The 17,115-nt window shown below is 43.3% G+C and overlaps 1 protein-coding gene across 5 annotated transcripts in view; it reads right to left on the minus strand.

Moving 5' to 3' along the window:
* The window catches only part of Kmt5b (lysine methyltransferase 5B), a 49,704-nt gene that overhangs the window by 32,330 nt on the left and 259 nt on the right, over positions 1–17,115 (minus strand). Inside the window, exon 1 of one of the 5 annotated variants that reach the window (XM_013113717.3) lies at positions 16,828–16,943. The exons of the other annotated variants lie outside the window; for them this stretch is intronic. The gene's annotated coding sequence lies outside the window, so the exon portion shown is untranslated. Of the gene's footprint in view, positions 1–16,827; positions 16,944–17,115 lie in introns of those variants that run through there. 5 annotated transcript variants of the gene reach the window in all.

The raw sequence follows: 17,115 nt of genomic DNA on the forward strand, positions 1-17,115 counted from the left end.
CAACAGACATTGGATCTCTCTCTTCACAAAGGCATAGAAAACTACAAATGATAACCATTGCTGAGAGGAATGAATGAAGTCAGGGTCTCACACAGGCTAAACATATTCTACCACTGAACCACAACCCCAGCCTCATGATAAATTCTGAAGATCACCAAGGAACTCATGCATACCTTTAATGATACAAACACAAAACATCAATTTGTAGGTGCCTTCAGAATTCTTTGCACAGGAGGGGAAAGGGGGGAGGGGCTCAGCTGAAAGGTAAAAGATGTCTGGCTGATGTTAACTGTCTCTGAGGTACTTTCCTCGCTCGGGGTTTGTTTCTATTTTTTTGTTTTGTTTTGTTTTTGTTTTTTGAGACAGGGTTTCTCTGTGGCTTTGGAGGCTGTCCTGGAACTCGCTTGGTAGTCCAGGCTGGTCTCGAACTTACAGAGATCTGCCTGCCTCTGCCTCCTGAGTGCTGGGTCTGTTTCTATTTAAATTCAGGTACTGTTTAACTTTTATTGTGCCTGTCTTTCAGTTCTTGTAGGATTTTCACTAAACTCAGAGAAAAGCCCCTGTTTAAATTAAATTACATGATGGGTTAGTGAAACTACATTAAACATAAGCTAAATATTATCTAAATAATGTTTTGTTTAAAAACTTTACATTCTTTTCAAGATTTTTTTTTTCGAAACAGGGTTTCTCTGTGTAGTTTTGTAGAACAGGCCGGCCTCAAATTCACAGAGATCCTCCTGCCTCTGCCTCCCAAGTGCTAGGATTAAAAGCATGTGCTACCACTGCCCGGCAACTAGATTTGTTATTTTTAAGCATATGTATATGTATTTGTCTTTGCATGGGTATATGTGCAAATTCTGGTGCCCTTGAAAGCTAGAGGTGTCAGGTCCTTGGAAGATGGAGTTATAGGGGGTTATGAGATGCTTGATGTGGATGCTGTGGATGCAGTATATGTATGCTCTTAACCACTAAACCATCTCTTCAGCCTTGAATTTTGTCTAAAGACCTTTTATTGATGATCAAATACTGTGCACAATGCTTAAGCTTGGAAAGAAAAAAATTACACTATTATATGTCATGTGTGTGCAGTGCCCTTGGAAGATGTTGGATAGTTTGGAGCTGGAGTTAACACGCAGTTGTGGGTGCTGGGAGCCAAACTCAGGTCCTCTAGAGGCTGACAACCTGTGTTTGATCCCCAGAACCCACACAGTAAAAGAAGAGAGCCAATTCCTGAAAGGTGGATGAACTTTCACCACCACATGAGCACCGCTTCACACAACCACCTCCCCTCCCAAATACATTTTTTTGTTTTTGTTTTTGAGACAGGGTTTCTCTGTATAACCGTCCTGGCTGTTCTGGAACTCTCTTTGTAGACCAGGCTGACCTCAAACTCACTGAGATCTGCCTACCTCTGTCTCCTAAGTGCTGGGATTAAAGGCCTGCGCCACCTGGCCAAATAAAAAAATTTAAAGAACCAATTACACAATATTTTTATTTTCTGTGTATGGATGTTTTGCCTGCATGCATGTTTCTGTACCACATGCATGCCTAGTACCTAAAGAGGAGGAAGAGAGTTTTGGATCCCCTGGAACTAAGTTATAGATGGTCATGAGCTACCATTTGGATGCTGAGAATCAAAACTAGTTCTTCTGTAAGAGCAGCTTGTGTTCTTAATCACTGAGCCATCTCTCCAGTCCAGAATCCAGTTGTATTGTATCTACCCCCAGCATCTGGAACAACACACAGTGGACCAGAACCCTCAGCTATTAATAGAGGCTGTTGCAAGAATTCAGGTGTTATGCTGGCCTGTCATCTGTCACCTGGAAAAATGCACACAGGCAGTATCCTGGTCAGCCCAGGGTCTTATGGCTGCTACAGTATTACGTACTCTGCATGCAGGTGCAACAGACCCTTTAAAAGAAAAATTCCATCCACTTCTGCTCTCTTTTCTGCTGTTCCTGGGAAGGGGCAGACTAGACTTTTTCTGTCTCTCCCTTCCCCTCGCCCCCTCCCTTCCTCTCTTCTGACCTCTGAGGAGGCAGCTCAGTCTGTCCCCTCTGTGTCTTTATCTTTTTTCTCTTTCCTTCCCTTATTTTTTTACCTCCCCCTCAATAAAACTTTCAATATGAGTTAAGTCTACAGGTCTGTTTCTCCATCCACCTGGCATCTATCACCCACTGCCACTATCATCACCATGGTCCTGCCACACAGGGTTCCAGCCTGAGCTGCTGTATTCCTAACAGTTGAGGTCTAAACTGCTGCACTGCAGAAATATATCTATATTGTCTTGAAACTGTGAATTAGTTATTGTCTGACCTCTTTAGATTTTCTTTTATTAGACACCCATAGTGCTAAGGCTCAAACACAGATGTAGCAGGACATACAGATGCCACCACCTATGACCTCCTTACTTCTTCTCCTGCTACTATGATTTTGGCTCAGCACTTAGTTTAGTTCTGTGCCTCTAAGGAAAAAGACAAAGAGAACCTCAAGCTCTTTTGGTCCTTTTGGAAATCTGTCCCAAGAATGTCCCATGTGGCACACTACTTATGAATAGTGACTGAAGAATATGTTTTTAGGAGTCCTAAGTGTAGCTCTGTTGAGCATGACTGATACACATGGCTTTAAAGTGATGTGTGTGACGGTGCTCACAGAGGCCAGAAAGGGGAGCTGGAGTTACAGACTTGTGAGCTGTCTGACCTTGGTGCTTGGTTAGAACTTGGGTCCCAGCAGAGCAGCAACTACTCTATGTAGAATCCTTAAATTCCAACTGAGAGTAGCCCCACTCAGGAGACTCAAAGCAAGGACCAATTGTGGTTGCACATGTCAGCGTGAGAACAATTGCTTTAAATCATTCCTTCACTGTATCAGGGTAAAGAAGAGAGACCAATTTTCTTGTCTTAAGAAAATTCACAGAACAGAAATTTAACCTATAAAAAATTCTACCAAGGAAATCTCTTCTTGAGTTTTAGGAAAAGCTTGCCAGCAAATCATCCCAGCAACAGCACTTCAGTCACTGCAAGCTGCTCTTACTGTAAGGGAAAGTAGGTAACAATCATAGAACAACTATGACAGGGTTGATATACTGAGGTCAACCAACATTGCTGTTTGAACAGGTCCATAGTATAGAAAGCACTTGTGTCAGTCAGAGTAGCACAAACAATGCCGTGTCTATAGCTCATCAGATGCTCCTGCATGGGACCCTGTTGGAATTGAAGGATTTTGCAATTGCTTGCTGAATGTATAGAGGAGGTTGGCCTTGAACTCAAAGATCTCCACATGTGCACCATGGCACATACACAATACTAAATTTGAAAAAACAAGAAACTCAATTAAGGGACTGAAGAAATGGCTTAGCAGTTAAAAGCACTTGTTGCCCTTGCAGAGGACTCAGGTTCAGCTCCCAACACCCACATGATGGCTCAGAACTGTCTGTAACTCAAGTTCCAGAAAATCCAACACCCTCTTCTAGCCTCCTTCAGTGAACAGACATATGCAGGCATAATACTAATACACATAAATATATCTTTTAAAAGCTGGGTGGTGGTGGTGGCAGTGGATCTCTGTGAGTTGGAGACCAGCCTGATCCACAAGAGCTAGTTCCAGGACAGTCTATAAAGCCACAGAGAAAACCTGCCTCAACCCCCCCAAAAATATATGTATCTCCTTTTAAAAAAGCTGACAGCAGGAACTACACAGATTTCTGTACACTGATAGACTTAACAGCATTAGAAAAGCAGTGTTAGCAGGAGTGTTTCTGGTCAAGCAGGTGTGACGACTTTTTTCTCAGAAAGCTGAGAGAAGAGAAGCTACCTGCAAACAAAAGTGTACTAGGAACAGAGAAGGCAAACACCAGCCCAGTGTAACTGAGCAGACAAGAGGGTAGAGGGGCAGGACAGGACAGGGCAGACAGGCTAAAAGAAACAGGCAACAGAAGGTAGGTACTGGAAGCCACTAGGAGATAGCATGTATTCCCTTCAGAAACAGGAAGCAGAGTGGAGTTAGAATCCGCCTCAGTTTTAGAGGACCATGCTGGCAGGTTACTACCGTGAAGAGCTCACAAATTAAAAGCAAAGATGAACCACTGGCCTGCACAGGCAGCAAGAAATGGCTGGCGTCAAGGTCTTATCTGAAGGTTTCACGGACAGCACTTACTGAGAAATTAAATGTGGAAGTGAGACAATGAGAACTACTAAGTCCAACACAAGAATCCTGGGGCAGTTAACAAAGACTACAGGAATCTCAGGCTTTGATCATTTCTAGAATACTGACTGGAGAGCCAAGTAGATTAGAGCAACTGACACAAGACTGAGAAACAGGCTGGGGGTACCATCTGGTGTCATGGTGCTGATGGTACTTCAAACCACAGAACCAAATGTGTCTAGGCCTGGTTGTGGATAAAGTAAGCTTAAGAACTGAGAAGACCAGCTAATAATCAAATAAGGGCTGGGACTGGAGAGATGGTTCAGTTGTTAAGAGCACTGGCTGTTCTTCCAGACATCCTGAATTTAATTGCCACCAACCACACGGTGGCTCACAACGATCTCTAATGAGACCTGATGTCCTCTTCTGGTGTGCAGGCACACATACAGACAGAACACTGTATATATAATAAATAAAAGGCAAGGTGACAACAAAGTAACCCAGGAACAGCTCCTCAAGGAGGAGTCATCTTGTATAGAGGCTGCAGACATTCAGAAGGCAAGTCAGGACAGGTCACTGATGACAGCCCTGCTAAGAAATCCACATGGATTTGTGTCTCTAAACAAGCACTGATGAATAGAGTCTGTGCTGAAAAAGATAGCAGGACAAAGAAGATTAGCAAAAGAAAAAAAGTCTACTAGAAATAGACTGCTTAATCTGAGATGGCTTTTAGGGTCTGAGTTTAATTTTTTTAATTTATTTGGGAGGCTGAAGAATTAAATGACTCAGTGGTTAAGAGCACATATTGTTCTTTATTTTTTAGTAAATCTATTTTGGTATTTTGAGATAGGCCTCCTCTGTGTAGCTCTGGTTGTGCTGGAACTCACTCTGTAGATCAGGCTGGCCTCAAATATCACAGAGATCCACCTGCCTCTGCTTGAGTGCTGGGATTAAAGGTGTGTCACTACCACCTGGCTGCATAATGGTTCTTAACGTGCTTCAGGGAGCATTCTAACTGGAGGTATTGGATCACCTTGAATTGGAATTATAGAATGTTGTAAATTGTTACATGGATGCTGTGAAGGAACTTAACCTTGGGGCCCTGTGCAAAAGCAATAAGTACTCTATACTGCTGAGCCATTTGTCTAGCTCTTGTGTTAAAACTTTTGAACAACTGGTAGACATGGTAATAGAGGCCCATTACCATAAACTTGGGATGCAGAGGTAGGAAGATCAGTAGTTAAAACATCAGCCTCAGTTTGAGGTCAGTCTGGAACATATTAAGACCCTGTCTCAAAGTAAAAAGGGAGGGTAGTATTGGTGGGGAATCTACTACTGTTAATTTGCTAAATAGGCATGTCAAACTGCCTCCTAAATATTTATGTTTATGCACACAGGCCAGTGTTGCCCTCAACCTTGGGCAGAATTGCTTTTCTTTGCAATGTTCAGTACTTAATCTAGAAACTCAAAACTGGTCAAAGTGCTGAGAATAAGTGACTACTGAGTATTTAGCCCAAAACAGGACTTCTACATCAAAGCCTACTCCTACCTCCAAGGCTCAGAGAACATCAAAGAAGAAGGGGTGGAAAGAATGTAAGAGCAGGATGATGGGGAAGAGTGCTGTGAAATACTGCCTTCTAGATAGAACATAGCTGCTTCTTTCATGAACTCACTACAGTTGTGCTTATCTGCACAGAACAAGACAGCAGCATCAGTCAATATTCCAGCAGGCAATACTAACTGGACTCCATGGGTTACAAAGATAAGGAGGTACAAGAAGGAGCAAAGAGGATATGTTGGGGGTTGCTGGAAGAAGAGGAGGGAGGAGTTGGGGGTATGATCAGATACATTATTTCTGTGTATGATGTTGTCATAGAATACATCAAGAATTCCCTATTAAAAAGCTAATTCTCTGGACTGGATTGACATGCTTATCTAAGTGGAAGATGATGAAGTCCCAAGGGGTGACCCTGCATCTAAAAATGATGCAACTAGTTTCTGAGGAAACATAGTGATTGCACTAGGAATGGCAGCATCATTCCAGAGAGGCTGGCTTACCAGCACTAAGGAAGAAAGAATGACTGGATCAACAACTGGGAGAAGAGGTAAGGTTTCCCAGGTTCTAGTACTAAACACAAGGGTGGGGGGCTATTTAGGACCATCATGAAACATTATAAACTACTAAAATAATAAAGTATTTAGAGAATTAAAAGGAAGGCTAGGCTGCTTGGCAGTGTTGGTCCACGCCTTTAATCCCAGCATTTGGAAGGCAGAGGCAGGTAGATCTCTGCGAGTTTGAGGCCAGGTTGGTCTAAGGAGATCTAGGACAGCTAGGGCTACACAGAGAAACCCTGTCTCAGGAAAAAAAGAAAAAAAAAAAAAACCAGACAAAACAACAACAAAAAACAAACAAAAAAAAAAAAAAACAAGAAAGACTAGGCATGACGACCTGTAATTTCAGCACTCTGGAGGCTTAAACAAAAGATCGAGCATTTGAGGCCAGCTACGTAATAAGTAAAAGAATAATTCCACCCCTCCCAAAGAATTGAAATGGAAACTTATAATCATACATGTTATAATATCACTAAGGAAAAGAACACCATGAGAACACTACAGTTGCATTTAGGGGAGGGGAGATTGCTTTCGTTAAATGACTATAATGAAAGTATTTACTTATATTCAGAAAAACACCAAACCTTTGATAGTTTAGCCAATTTCAGAAGAAAGCATAGTTGTCTACGGAAATGTACTTGGTTCAGAAGTACTTGCCCTATGTCCAACAACAATGGACCCATCCAGTCTCTGGATGAAAGCAGAGTGCTGGTCAGTGCTCCTGAGTTGACAGTCTTGGTCCACTGGAGGACTCTGCTTCCAACTCTAACTTCACGATGGTAGAGTGTTCTGTTTAATGTTTTACACAAACTGCTTATAAAAATTCTGCAGAGAGGGGTGGAAAGATGGCTCAGAGGTTAAGGGCACAGTTTGATGGTTCAAATACTCAGTTGACAATTTTCTAGGAAGCAACCATGAATTTATGACCAACTCTTGCTTCTGTGACTGTATTGCTGGAAAGCATCCCATTTGAGAAACCACGTGACTTGGTAAGAGTGTTAGGTAACAAAGAAGGAAGTTTAGGAGATACTTGTTTCTCTAAACTCACATGATGCCTCCACCTAGAGTGGAGCTGTCATGCAAGTGTCTATCAGTAACCTACAGTCAAAGAATCAAAGACCATGTCTCTATACTTGTAATTTATGACAAGATACACACACACCATCTGGTTGCAATTCCTTTCCAGTTTCTAGCTTCTGTATAACTAAGCTCGGAGGCACCTGCTCTGCCAATCAACAGCTCTCCCAGGTACCCTCAGATGTCATACCCTCACATCTGGATCCAAGAGAATCAGGTCTGAAGCCAAGAACACCTCTACAGAGCCTCATCTACCATATTTTCAGGATAATATGAAGGCTAGTTTTGAAAACCACTGATATTGGTAAGTTGGCTAGAGTGATTTACTCTAAAGAAGAAGGTAGAGGGCTAAAAACAGCTGCAACGTTTGTCAGGTTCTACCCTCCAGAACTTGTGAATGTTACAAGGGAAAGGTTCTTTAAAGATGTTATTATTAAATTAAAGTAAGGGCTGTATGACAAGATTAACTCTGAACCACCCAAGTGAGCTACCCTAATGCCATAAAAATGTCCTTGAATGAGAGACAAAGGAGAGACTAAGGCTAGCTCCTCTCCACACCCTGGCTTGAGTCAAGTGATACCCTAACATATCACTCTTGCTTTAAGCCATCAAGAGCCTAGTAGTTTGTTCCAGCAGCCACTGCTACAAAGACCATGACAAAGTACATCAAGGTAGAAACTACTAGAAGACTAGAAGCAGATAAAATCCCATCACAATTGAGACTGTTCAGACAGAACAGATTGAAACACCTTCAAAGTTATTTTCCCCGTTGACTACAGGTGTGAGACACAGGTAAAGATTTACATGGGTTCCAAAAAGACAGCTGGCTTCTCAATTACACATCTAGGTACTAAAGTAATGTGTGCTTAGCCACATAACCACAATTCTTTAAGAGTGTCATGACTGACATTATCCTATAGGAAAGCCTATTTACATAGGAATTTTAATCTAGCAAAATATTTAAAAAAAAACACCCTTCTACTGGTAAGTTCTGAAAGGTAGCTAGGCTACACTACTTGGCTACTGAGCTACAGTTGGACCTGAAATACAGTCGTCTCCAAATGCTTCAGGAGTGTAAATACTGACTGACAGTTTCTTCTACCTCCACATTTGGGGGCTTGACTATGGCTTTTATGTAAGAGAGATTACTTGACTCTTAACCTCCTCAGCAGGTATTTCTAAAATAAAGGTTTTAGCTAATAAAGAAACTCCACAAGGGACTGGAGAGATGGCTCAGTGGTTAAGAGCACTGGCTGCTTTTCCAGAGGACCTGGATTCAATTCCCAGCACCCACATGGCAGCTCCCAAGTGTCTGTAATTCCAGTTCCAGGGGATCTGACACCCTTACACCAATGCACATAAGATAAAGTTAAATAAATTTAAAAGAAAAACAAACTCCACAAAAACCAAGTTCATATACACACAAAAAAACAACAAACAAACAACAACCAAAAAAAAAAAACCTCAGTCTCCATCTTCCCACCTGATTAGGGCTCACTCAATAATAACACCCCCCAATACAACCACTATTTCCTTTGGTGTATTTTCAGTCACCTTTCTAGAAATAGATGCCACCTACTGTTGGGAGATGTCATTCTGTAAAAATGTGTCTGATTGGTTTGAATAAAGCACTGTTGGCCAATAAGGAAGCAAGATAGGTGGGATTCTGGGAAAGAAAGACACAGGGAGACACCATGTAGCTGTCAGAGGAGTAAGAGGATCGGACCCTTTTTCCGGTAAGAGAAATACTTAGATTAACAATTATGGGCTAAATACTTAAGTCAGAGATAGCCAGTAAGAAACCAAGCAAACGGCCAACAGCTTTATAATTAATATAGTGTCCCGTGTGTTATTTGGGGGTTCAGACAGCGCGGCAGGGCCCAGGAGACAGGCAAGGAAAAAACTACATTCTACAACCTACCACTGAATACCTGTAAGTACAGCCTCTACAGCCCACAGTTCCAAACAGTATTCAATTTCTATTGAGCAAAAAAGGGTGGTCCTTTTGTGCGGGACTTTCAGGGGTATGCTTGAGTTTGCCATGCAGTGAGCTTCACCAAAGACTTCCCATATAGTGGGAAGGAGACCTTTTTAATTAAAAACAACTAGAGCCACACTGGCTTCATCCCATGCTTACTGACAGTGTGACCAAGCACAAGTTATTTAACTAACACCTAAGTAAAATGAAAGGCCCGATTTCTAGATTTGGCACATAGGCTGAGAAGAAATAACTAATAAAAGCACCCAATTGTTCTTTCCAAAAAATTAGGACAAAAGCAAAGGTGACCAGATAGAGCCCCCATCTTCCTACCTCTCCCCACAAACTAATAATCACACCATGCCACTCATTTTTAACAAGAACAAATTTGGCCAGTGAATTGTCTCCAACAACCTGAGTTTGATCCCAGGGTCCACATGGTGGAAGGAGAGAACAAAGGTCTCCAAGTTGTTCTCTGACCTCCACATGACACACCTATGCTCATCTCCCACCCCCACTAAATAGATAAAATAATAAAAAACAAATCCAAAGACTTTCTACTCTATAAAGATTTCATCATCTCTACTGCAAAACGACTCAAGACTCAAGAGCTAGGGCTCAGCAGTTAAAAGAGTATACTGTTCTTGATGAACACCTGAGTTTGATTTCCAGCACCCACACTGGGTGGCTAACTGTTAACTCCAGCCCCAGGGGATCCAATGACCTATTCTGATTTCTGCAGACACTCTCAGATACAGCATAAATTCACACAAACATAGGTAAAAATAAAAACCAAAGAAAGAGGCTCCCGCAGGGCATACTGGCCCATGTCTGCAATCCCAACTACTTGGGAGACTGAGGCAAGAATACCTAGGATTTGAGGCCAACCTAGACTACTTAGTGAGGTGCACTCATAAAATAAATTAAAAACCTGCCAGGCAGTGATGGTGCACACCTTTAATCCCAGCACTCAGGAGGTAGAGGCAGGCAGATCTCTGTGAGTTCGAGGCCAGCCTGGTCTACAAAGCTACACAGAGAAACCCTGTCTCAAAAAACAAGCAAACAAATAATTAATTAAAACTCTAAGCAGGCTTAAGCAGTAAGTTATCTGACTACAGTAATTTACTTCCAACAAAGTACCATATCCAATAATACATGACACAACAAAACAAAAATATTCTAAGTTTTATCACAGGAAGTTCAATGACAAGGAAGGGAACAAGGATGAGCAAGACACATGGGTACTTGCAAGAGTGCCATGCCTTGCAAAGCAGCATCCCACCTACAGTGAGTGAACAGGGACTGTGTGGCTAAGTATCTAGTTCAATGTCCAGCACGCAGCCATTAGCCCCAGGTGAAAGTAAGAACCTGAGTGTGGCTGTCCTGGTACAACAGAAGTAATCTCCTAACTAGTCTTCTGGGCACTCACACCATGGCTTCACTATGACTCAAGAGCTGTGCCAAGAACTGGGCAGCACATCATGTAACACAACACAATACTACCACTGTCATCCCCAATGTACTAGAGAATAAGGTAAGATTAAGCCAAGGTTAGATTGAAAAACTGTACACTCTTAGTATCATACAAAGAAGCAATACAGTCTCAGTGCAAACAAGTCTTGGATTTATTTGCCCCATATGTGAATATTCTAGAACAGAATGGTAGTATCTTCTGCTTTCGTGGAGTGGAGTTGAGTCCAGTGTGGGAAAAAATGACTCCATATGCAGACATCTAAATAAGCACAATCTGGTAAGAGCTACAAAGATTCGAGGAAATCAAAAGGAAAAATAAAAATGAAAACATAAAAAGGATCATGGTGTGGGGAAGAAAACAGTTATTCCATCCACCAACTAACTTTGTCTGACTTTCCAGGACCCTGAGTGAAGCCTGCTTCTGATTCTTTCTTGAAGGGGAGAGGTTTCCTATGGCCTCTTTATCCCCAGACTCCACTAGCAAACTGGCTGAAGGGACAAGAGCCCTTTGTTCTCAGTGTGTGGGCTCCACTCCTAAGAGTTAAATATATACTCCCCATAATGCAACGTAAGTATTGCCCTGGGAACAAAAATACTCTTCAGAGATCACTGAGTCGTTAAGACACATCAGATACTTCATCTTGTCCCATAAGTCAGATAAAATTATTCATTCTACAGACCTGGAATCCACTCACTTACACAAACACTGCAAAAGCCTGCTGGGAGCTTTCAGGTACTGTTCATGGTGCTGGAATAGCTGTTGTGGCCATGGAACACTAGAGGGCCTACAAGAGCTTCCACTTTCAGAAAAAAAATCATGCAGAGCCACAACTCCAAAGGTTGAAAAGATGGTGGCTCAGTGGTTAAGAACACTAGCTGCTCTTTCAAGGGACCTGAGTTCAGTTCCCAAAAACCACCATCAGGCAGCTCACAAGCTCCTGTATCTCTAGCTTCAATGGATACAGTGCCTTCTTTTGAACTTCATGAAATCTGCACTCACACATCTACACAGACACATATAAATAAAATAAAATCTTGAAAAATGCTGACTACGAAAAATACTGACCAGGTGTTTCTTGGGGGGGGGCACAATTATAATGTAGGTTCCCTAACACCTGTACCAAGTGCTGTTGTGTTCACACTAGCATGTGTGACTGAGAACTCATGAGGCTTAAATATCAAGACTTTCCAACCACTGATGTATGCTAGTATCTCAATTTGAAAAACCATCTGGACTTACAGCCTCTTGTGACACCTCAAAAGACATACCATATGAAGCCTACAAATGAGCTAAGTAAACCAAGTAGAGATATTAAATGTGACTGAAGTGATTCTTAGAAATGGAAAGATATGGAATGATAAAGTAGAATTTAGGACTAGAAGTAACTTCAGTGAGAACATCTAGTCATTCTACAGAAAGAAAGACCTGGCCCCATCAGGGCCTTAAATACACAGTAACAGCAGAGACTGTAACACAGCTACTGACATCACACCAGCTAGCCCCAAGTCAGGGAGTGAGGTCAAGAGGCAGCAGATGGTAACAGGTCTGGCTGTCTTTGGGCACCTTGGGAAGAGAATGGCAATTACGAGGCTCACTGAGTGTGGACACTATTTTTCCTCTTGGTGAGCCTATTTAGAGGTAATGAAGGCTGATAGTAGGCTGCAAACAGTTTCAGGTATGTGAGAATTCAGCTATTTTAACTTTCTGACCTGAACAAATCAATATGTGAAATCTGTTGTTCCCCAAGAAAGTTTAAAAACTAAAAAAAAGCAGCCAGGCATTGGTGGTGCACACCTTTAATCCCAGCACTCGAGGCAGAGGCAGGTGGATCTCTGTGAGTTCGAGGCCAACCTGGTCTACCAAGCGAGTTCCAGGACAGGCTTCAAAGCAATACAGAGAATCCCTGTCTCAAAAAAAAAAAATCTATCCCTAGAAGTTAATACAGATTTTAGGCTAGGGTGATCCTTTACTGTACAAATGGAGCCCCTACAATATGCCTTTAAAATAATAAAACCCTGAAATTCATTTAAAATAATATGCACATAACTAAAATTTGGGGACTAAAACAAGTTATATCTATAACTAACACTGTATTTGTTTTGGCTTTTTCGGACAGGGTCTTACCATGTAGTCCAAGACTGACTTCCAACTTGAGCCTCCTATCTCAGTCTCTAGAGTGCTAGCATTATTGGTATATGCCAGCCACCATGCTCAGTTCTAGAAAGTATTTGACTAGTGTTGCTGTCCAGGCAAACATGGCTCCGCCCCTTAGGAACATGGCACAGCGCGCTGCCACCCCTCTGGGCATGGCAGGTTTACATACCCTGGCCCTTTAAGAGAAAAACTCCACCTACGGCCCTGTTCTCTTCTTCTTCTGTGGTTTCTCTGAGCAGGCAGCTCTCTCCGTCCTCCTCTGTCTCACTCTATCTCTTCTCTCTTTCCTTCCCTTATTTTCTTACCCCTCCCCATAAACTTCTCGTATAAGTCACATCTACAGATCTGTTTCTCATCTGCCCGCCGTTACTCACCCACCCTCACCAGCCATAGGACCTGCTGCAGTTCCATCACCCGCCTTATTAGCCTTCAAGCCGTATTCTTAATAACTAGGCAAAAGTGGATTTCAGAACATACTAATAGACAAAAAATAGTTTAGATGTTAATCAGGCACCTTTACTCTCAACTGGTACTTCTAATGTTCAGGAAGCATCCAATTGCTGGGGGTGGGGTGGGGTGGAGATTATAATGAGACCTACATAAAAATGTATCTGTAACAATTTCCTACTAGAGTAGGAGGAAGAACTTAAACATGGAAGATGGATTTTAAAGGAGGCTGTTAAACAACGCCCACCTCCCCAAAGCTCCTGACTTGCTCACTAGGAATCCTTGTTTATACAGTTAAGTTTATGGATTCAGCCATATGAATCTGCTAAGTTTTGGGAGATGGCTCATTGGTTATGAGTACTTTTTACACTTACAAAAAGTTCAGTTCCCAGAACCCACACAGAAGCTCCTAACCATATATAACTCTAGTTCTAAGAGGCCAGATGCCCCCTTTGGTCTCTGGGGACACCAGACACACATATCCATACATATAACTTACAAATATACTTTAAAATCTACAGGGGTTTTAATTCACACTTCAAGCTTAAGAGCCTTTTTTATGATCTTTTTTGTTTGTTTGTTTTTGTTTTTGAAGACAGGGTTTCCCTGTATTGTTTTGGAACCTATCCTGGAACTCGCTCTGTAGACCAGGCTGACCTCGAACTCACAGAGATCCACCTGCTTCTGCCTCCCGAGCACTGGGATTAAAGGCATGCACCACCAACACCCAGCTCTTTTTATTACTTTTAATTATGTGTATGTGTGTGGTTACATGCACAGGAGTACAGATGCTCTTGGAGGCCAGAAGTGTCAGATTCCCTAGGGCTGAAGTTACAGGTGGTTGTGAGCCACCTGATGTGGGTTTTGGGAACTGAACTCACTGAGCCATCTTTTCAGGCCCATGGTTTGTTTTTGTTTTTCCCAAGGCAGGGTTTCTCTGTGTAGCTCTGGCTGCCCTGGAACTCGATTTGTAGACCAGGCTGGCCTCAAACTGAGAGATCCACCTGCCTCTGCCTGGGGGAATTAAAGGTGCACACCACCACCCACCACAGCCCCATGTTTTAAGATTTTAAAGCTGACAATTTACCCAAAAAAGAAGTTATTTTGCACACTGCTGCACTAAAATCCACCAGTTAGTCAGAAATTTGATCTTGCAGTAACACCGATTTGAGTCTTACCACTAACATGCCAGTAAAACAAGTGTTTTATCCACTCCCCAAACAAAGAGGTAATTAAAAATAAGGCAGAAAAAGCAAAGGTTATTCCATACACATAAAGCTAGTTTCTAGTTTAGAAAGCTAGCTCTATCTGAGATACAACTGCCCATGCTGTCTGTCTCTAGTTACTCAATATATGATATGCTGGGTAGCCAATAATGTGACCCAGCAGAGGGCTCACACATGGTCCCTTGTTCTGACAAGTAAAGAATGCTCTCTCGAGCTAACTTTAAAGTCCTAGACCTTCTGACCAGAGAGAAGGATTTTGGTTAATGGCGAGAAGGTAAAGTTCACATGTGATAGACAAAAGCACAAAATAATGGAATCATGATTTATCTGAAGGAATTGCTCTGCAAGCCACTGAAAAAGTCCTCCTGAAGACAGAGTGTTACTCAGACACTATACAGTTTGTTATATAACCCAGACACACAGCTGACCCTACACATCTGTAAATTGATACCTACAGAGAAGAAAATCCATCTGAATTCAGATCAAAGGATGACCAAAAGGGAAACTTAATCGGACTGCCCCCACCCATCTATAAAACCCCTGCTGCTCCCAGGACATTCCCATCTCATCAGCGTACATTTCTGTCACCCTGTCTTCCTGGGCAGGGTCCACTGGTGTCTTCTACAAGCGTGGGGAGTTCAGAGTAGCAGCTCAGTGTCATCACAGTGCATCAAATACCTTTAAGAGAGCACTTGAGAGAGAAAGGAAAAAAGAAAGTCCTTGGGAACTGTTTTTGAAAGAGTTTGGTTTCAATCAGAGAGAAAGGATGGAGGCCTACCCTCCTCTTGAAGTATAAATACTCTGAAGGCATGGGTTTTGTTTCAGTTTGTTGTTTGTTTTTTAAAGACAATTTTAAGGAATACTTTCAATGATACTGACTGGATACATTTGGAAAAACTACAAACAAGCTTGACACATTTGAGATTAACAAATTATCTCTTTCATAAAGTGACTACTGAGCACCTGCCCCTAGGTGAACCAGATCAATCTCAAAAGGCTCACAAGACACCCAAGGGATTTACAAGCACACAGTCAATCTCATACAGCACGCAAAGACAGCTCAGTGAACAGGGGAATCATGCTTTCTGTGTGAGCCAGTCAGGAAGCTTGTTCCAGCACGTTCTATTTTCCTCAGCCTTTGATGAAGATGGGTGTGTGCCGGGACTCAAGGGGCTTGGGAAAGAAGCCCAAGTGAGCCTGGGAGAGGGAGCAGAACGCACAATGTTGAGAGGCTACACACCTAACACTGCCTGGTGTTTCCCCACGTGCAGCATTAAGACATTTGCATACTTTAACCCTGCACCATAGGGAGCTCCTAGTGAGGGACTTGGTCAAACGTGCGTTTATACAGTAAAGGTGTGTCTTTGGCAATTCACTCTTAAGGCATGAACTAACACAAATCATCGGTGGTAGTTTCAGGCAAACGAAACAAACAAACATTCTTCCTCGACTCTGAAAGGGTTTGTTTTCTCTACTGGTTACCCAAATTGACGGGCGTTGCTGTCAATAAAATTAAATTAAAATTAAAAAAACCGGAACGGGGAAAAGTTACGGGGGAAGCTAGTTCTTCTAAGAAATCCATCCACTCAGAAGTCTTTCGACCCCCTCTGTGTCACTAGTTTTAAATCTAGAAAACAGGTTTTAAAAAATCTCCACCAATCCCAGATAGCTCATCTTGCCTGCTCCTCTGAAGAGAAGATTCTCTCAGAGTGAACTCCGTCAGAAAGTTCTTCAAAATGAACTTCACTCCTCCCTCTCCTACTCTGCAAGTTTCCCCAGTCCCTGATCTGATGATCGGGGTGACAGACGGGGTGATGCCAGTGCCTTCGAGCCGGGCCTGTGTGTGTGGCAGGCCCCGCGACGCCGCGGGACAGCACCGAGAGGAGGGCGTGTACTGGAGAGTGACAGGCTGAGCCAAGAGCGACGGGAAACGAGGCTCCGGCCAAAACAAAAACAACCGAAAGTTCGGCGCGGCAGCGCAAACAGATTGGGCGAGACGCTTCACGGCCGCCCATTGGAGAAGAGGCAAAACACAGTCCCCCAATCCCGAACGGCCGGGCAGCTCCCCTCGTGCAGCCACCCGACGACCGCTACCGCTCCCTTCCGGCCGCCGCCACAACTGCAGGCCGCGCTCACCCGGCCGCCCCGGTCCCGCAGCCCCGCCCCGCGGCCCGGTTCCCGCAAGCACGCACGCACGCACGGCCTCCGCGGCTCACCGCCAGTACGGCCCGCCTTCCAGTACCGGTCTATCCGAGACCCCGCCACCGGGCTCCCGAAGCGTCCGGCCACACTTTTCCGTCCCTCCAGAAAAATTAATCACCAAAAAGAAATTTCCTCAGAAAAAATTGGAGAGTAATATCCAATATGGCGGCATGGACGTATCACCGCCCGCTGCCTCCGCTGACGAGGGGGGGGAGAAAAAGGAGTCCGCGTCCGCCGAGCGCCCCCCCAACCCTGCCGCCGCAGCCGCCACCGCGGCCCGTGCCCAGCCCCGGTGCCCGAGC

The sequence above is a fragment of the Mesocricetus auratus genome, unplaced genomic scaffold (genome assembly GCF_017639785.1).
Source record: "Mesocricetus auratus isolate SY011 unplaced genomic scaffold, BCM_Maur_2.0 Super-Scaffold_4256, whole genome shotgun sequence".
Taxonomy (NCBI): domain Eukaryota; kingdom Metazoa; phylum Chordata; class Mammalia; order Rodentia; family Cricetidae; genus Mesocricetus; species Mesocricetus auratus.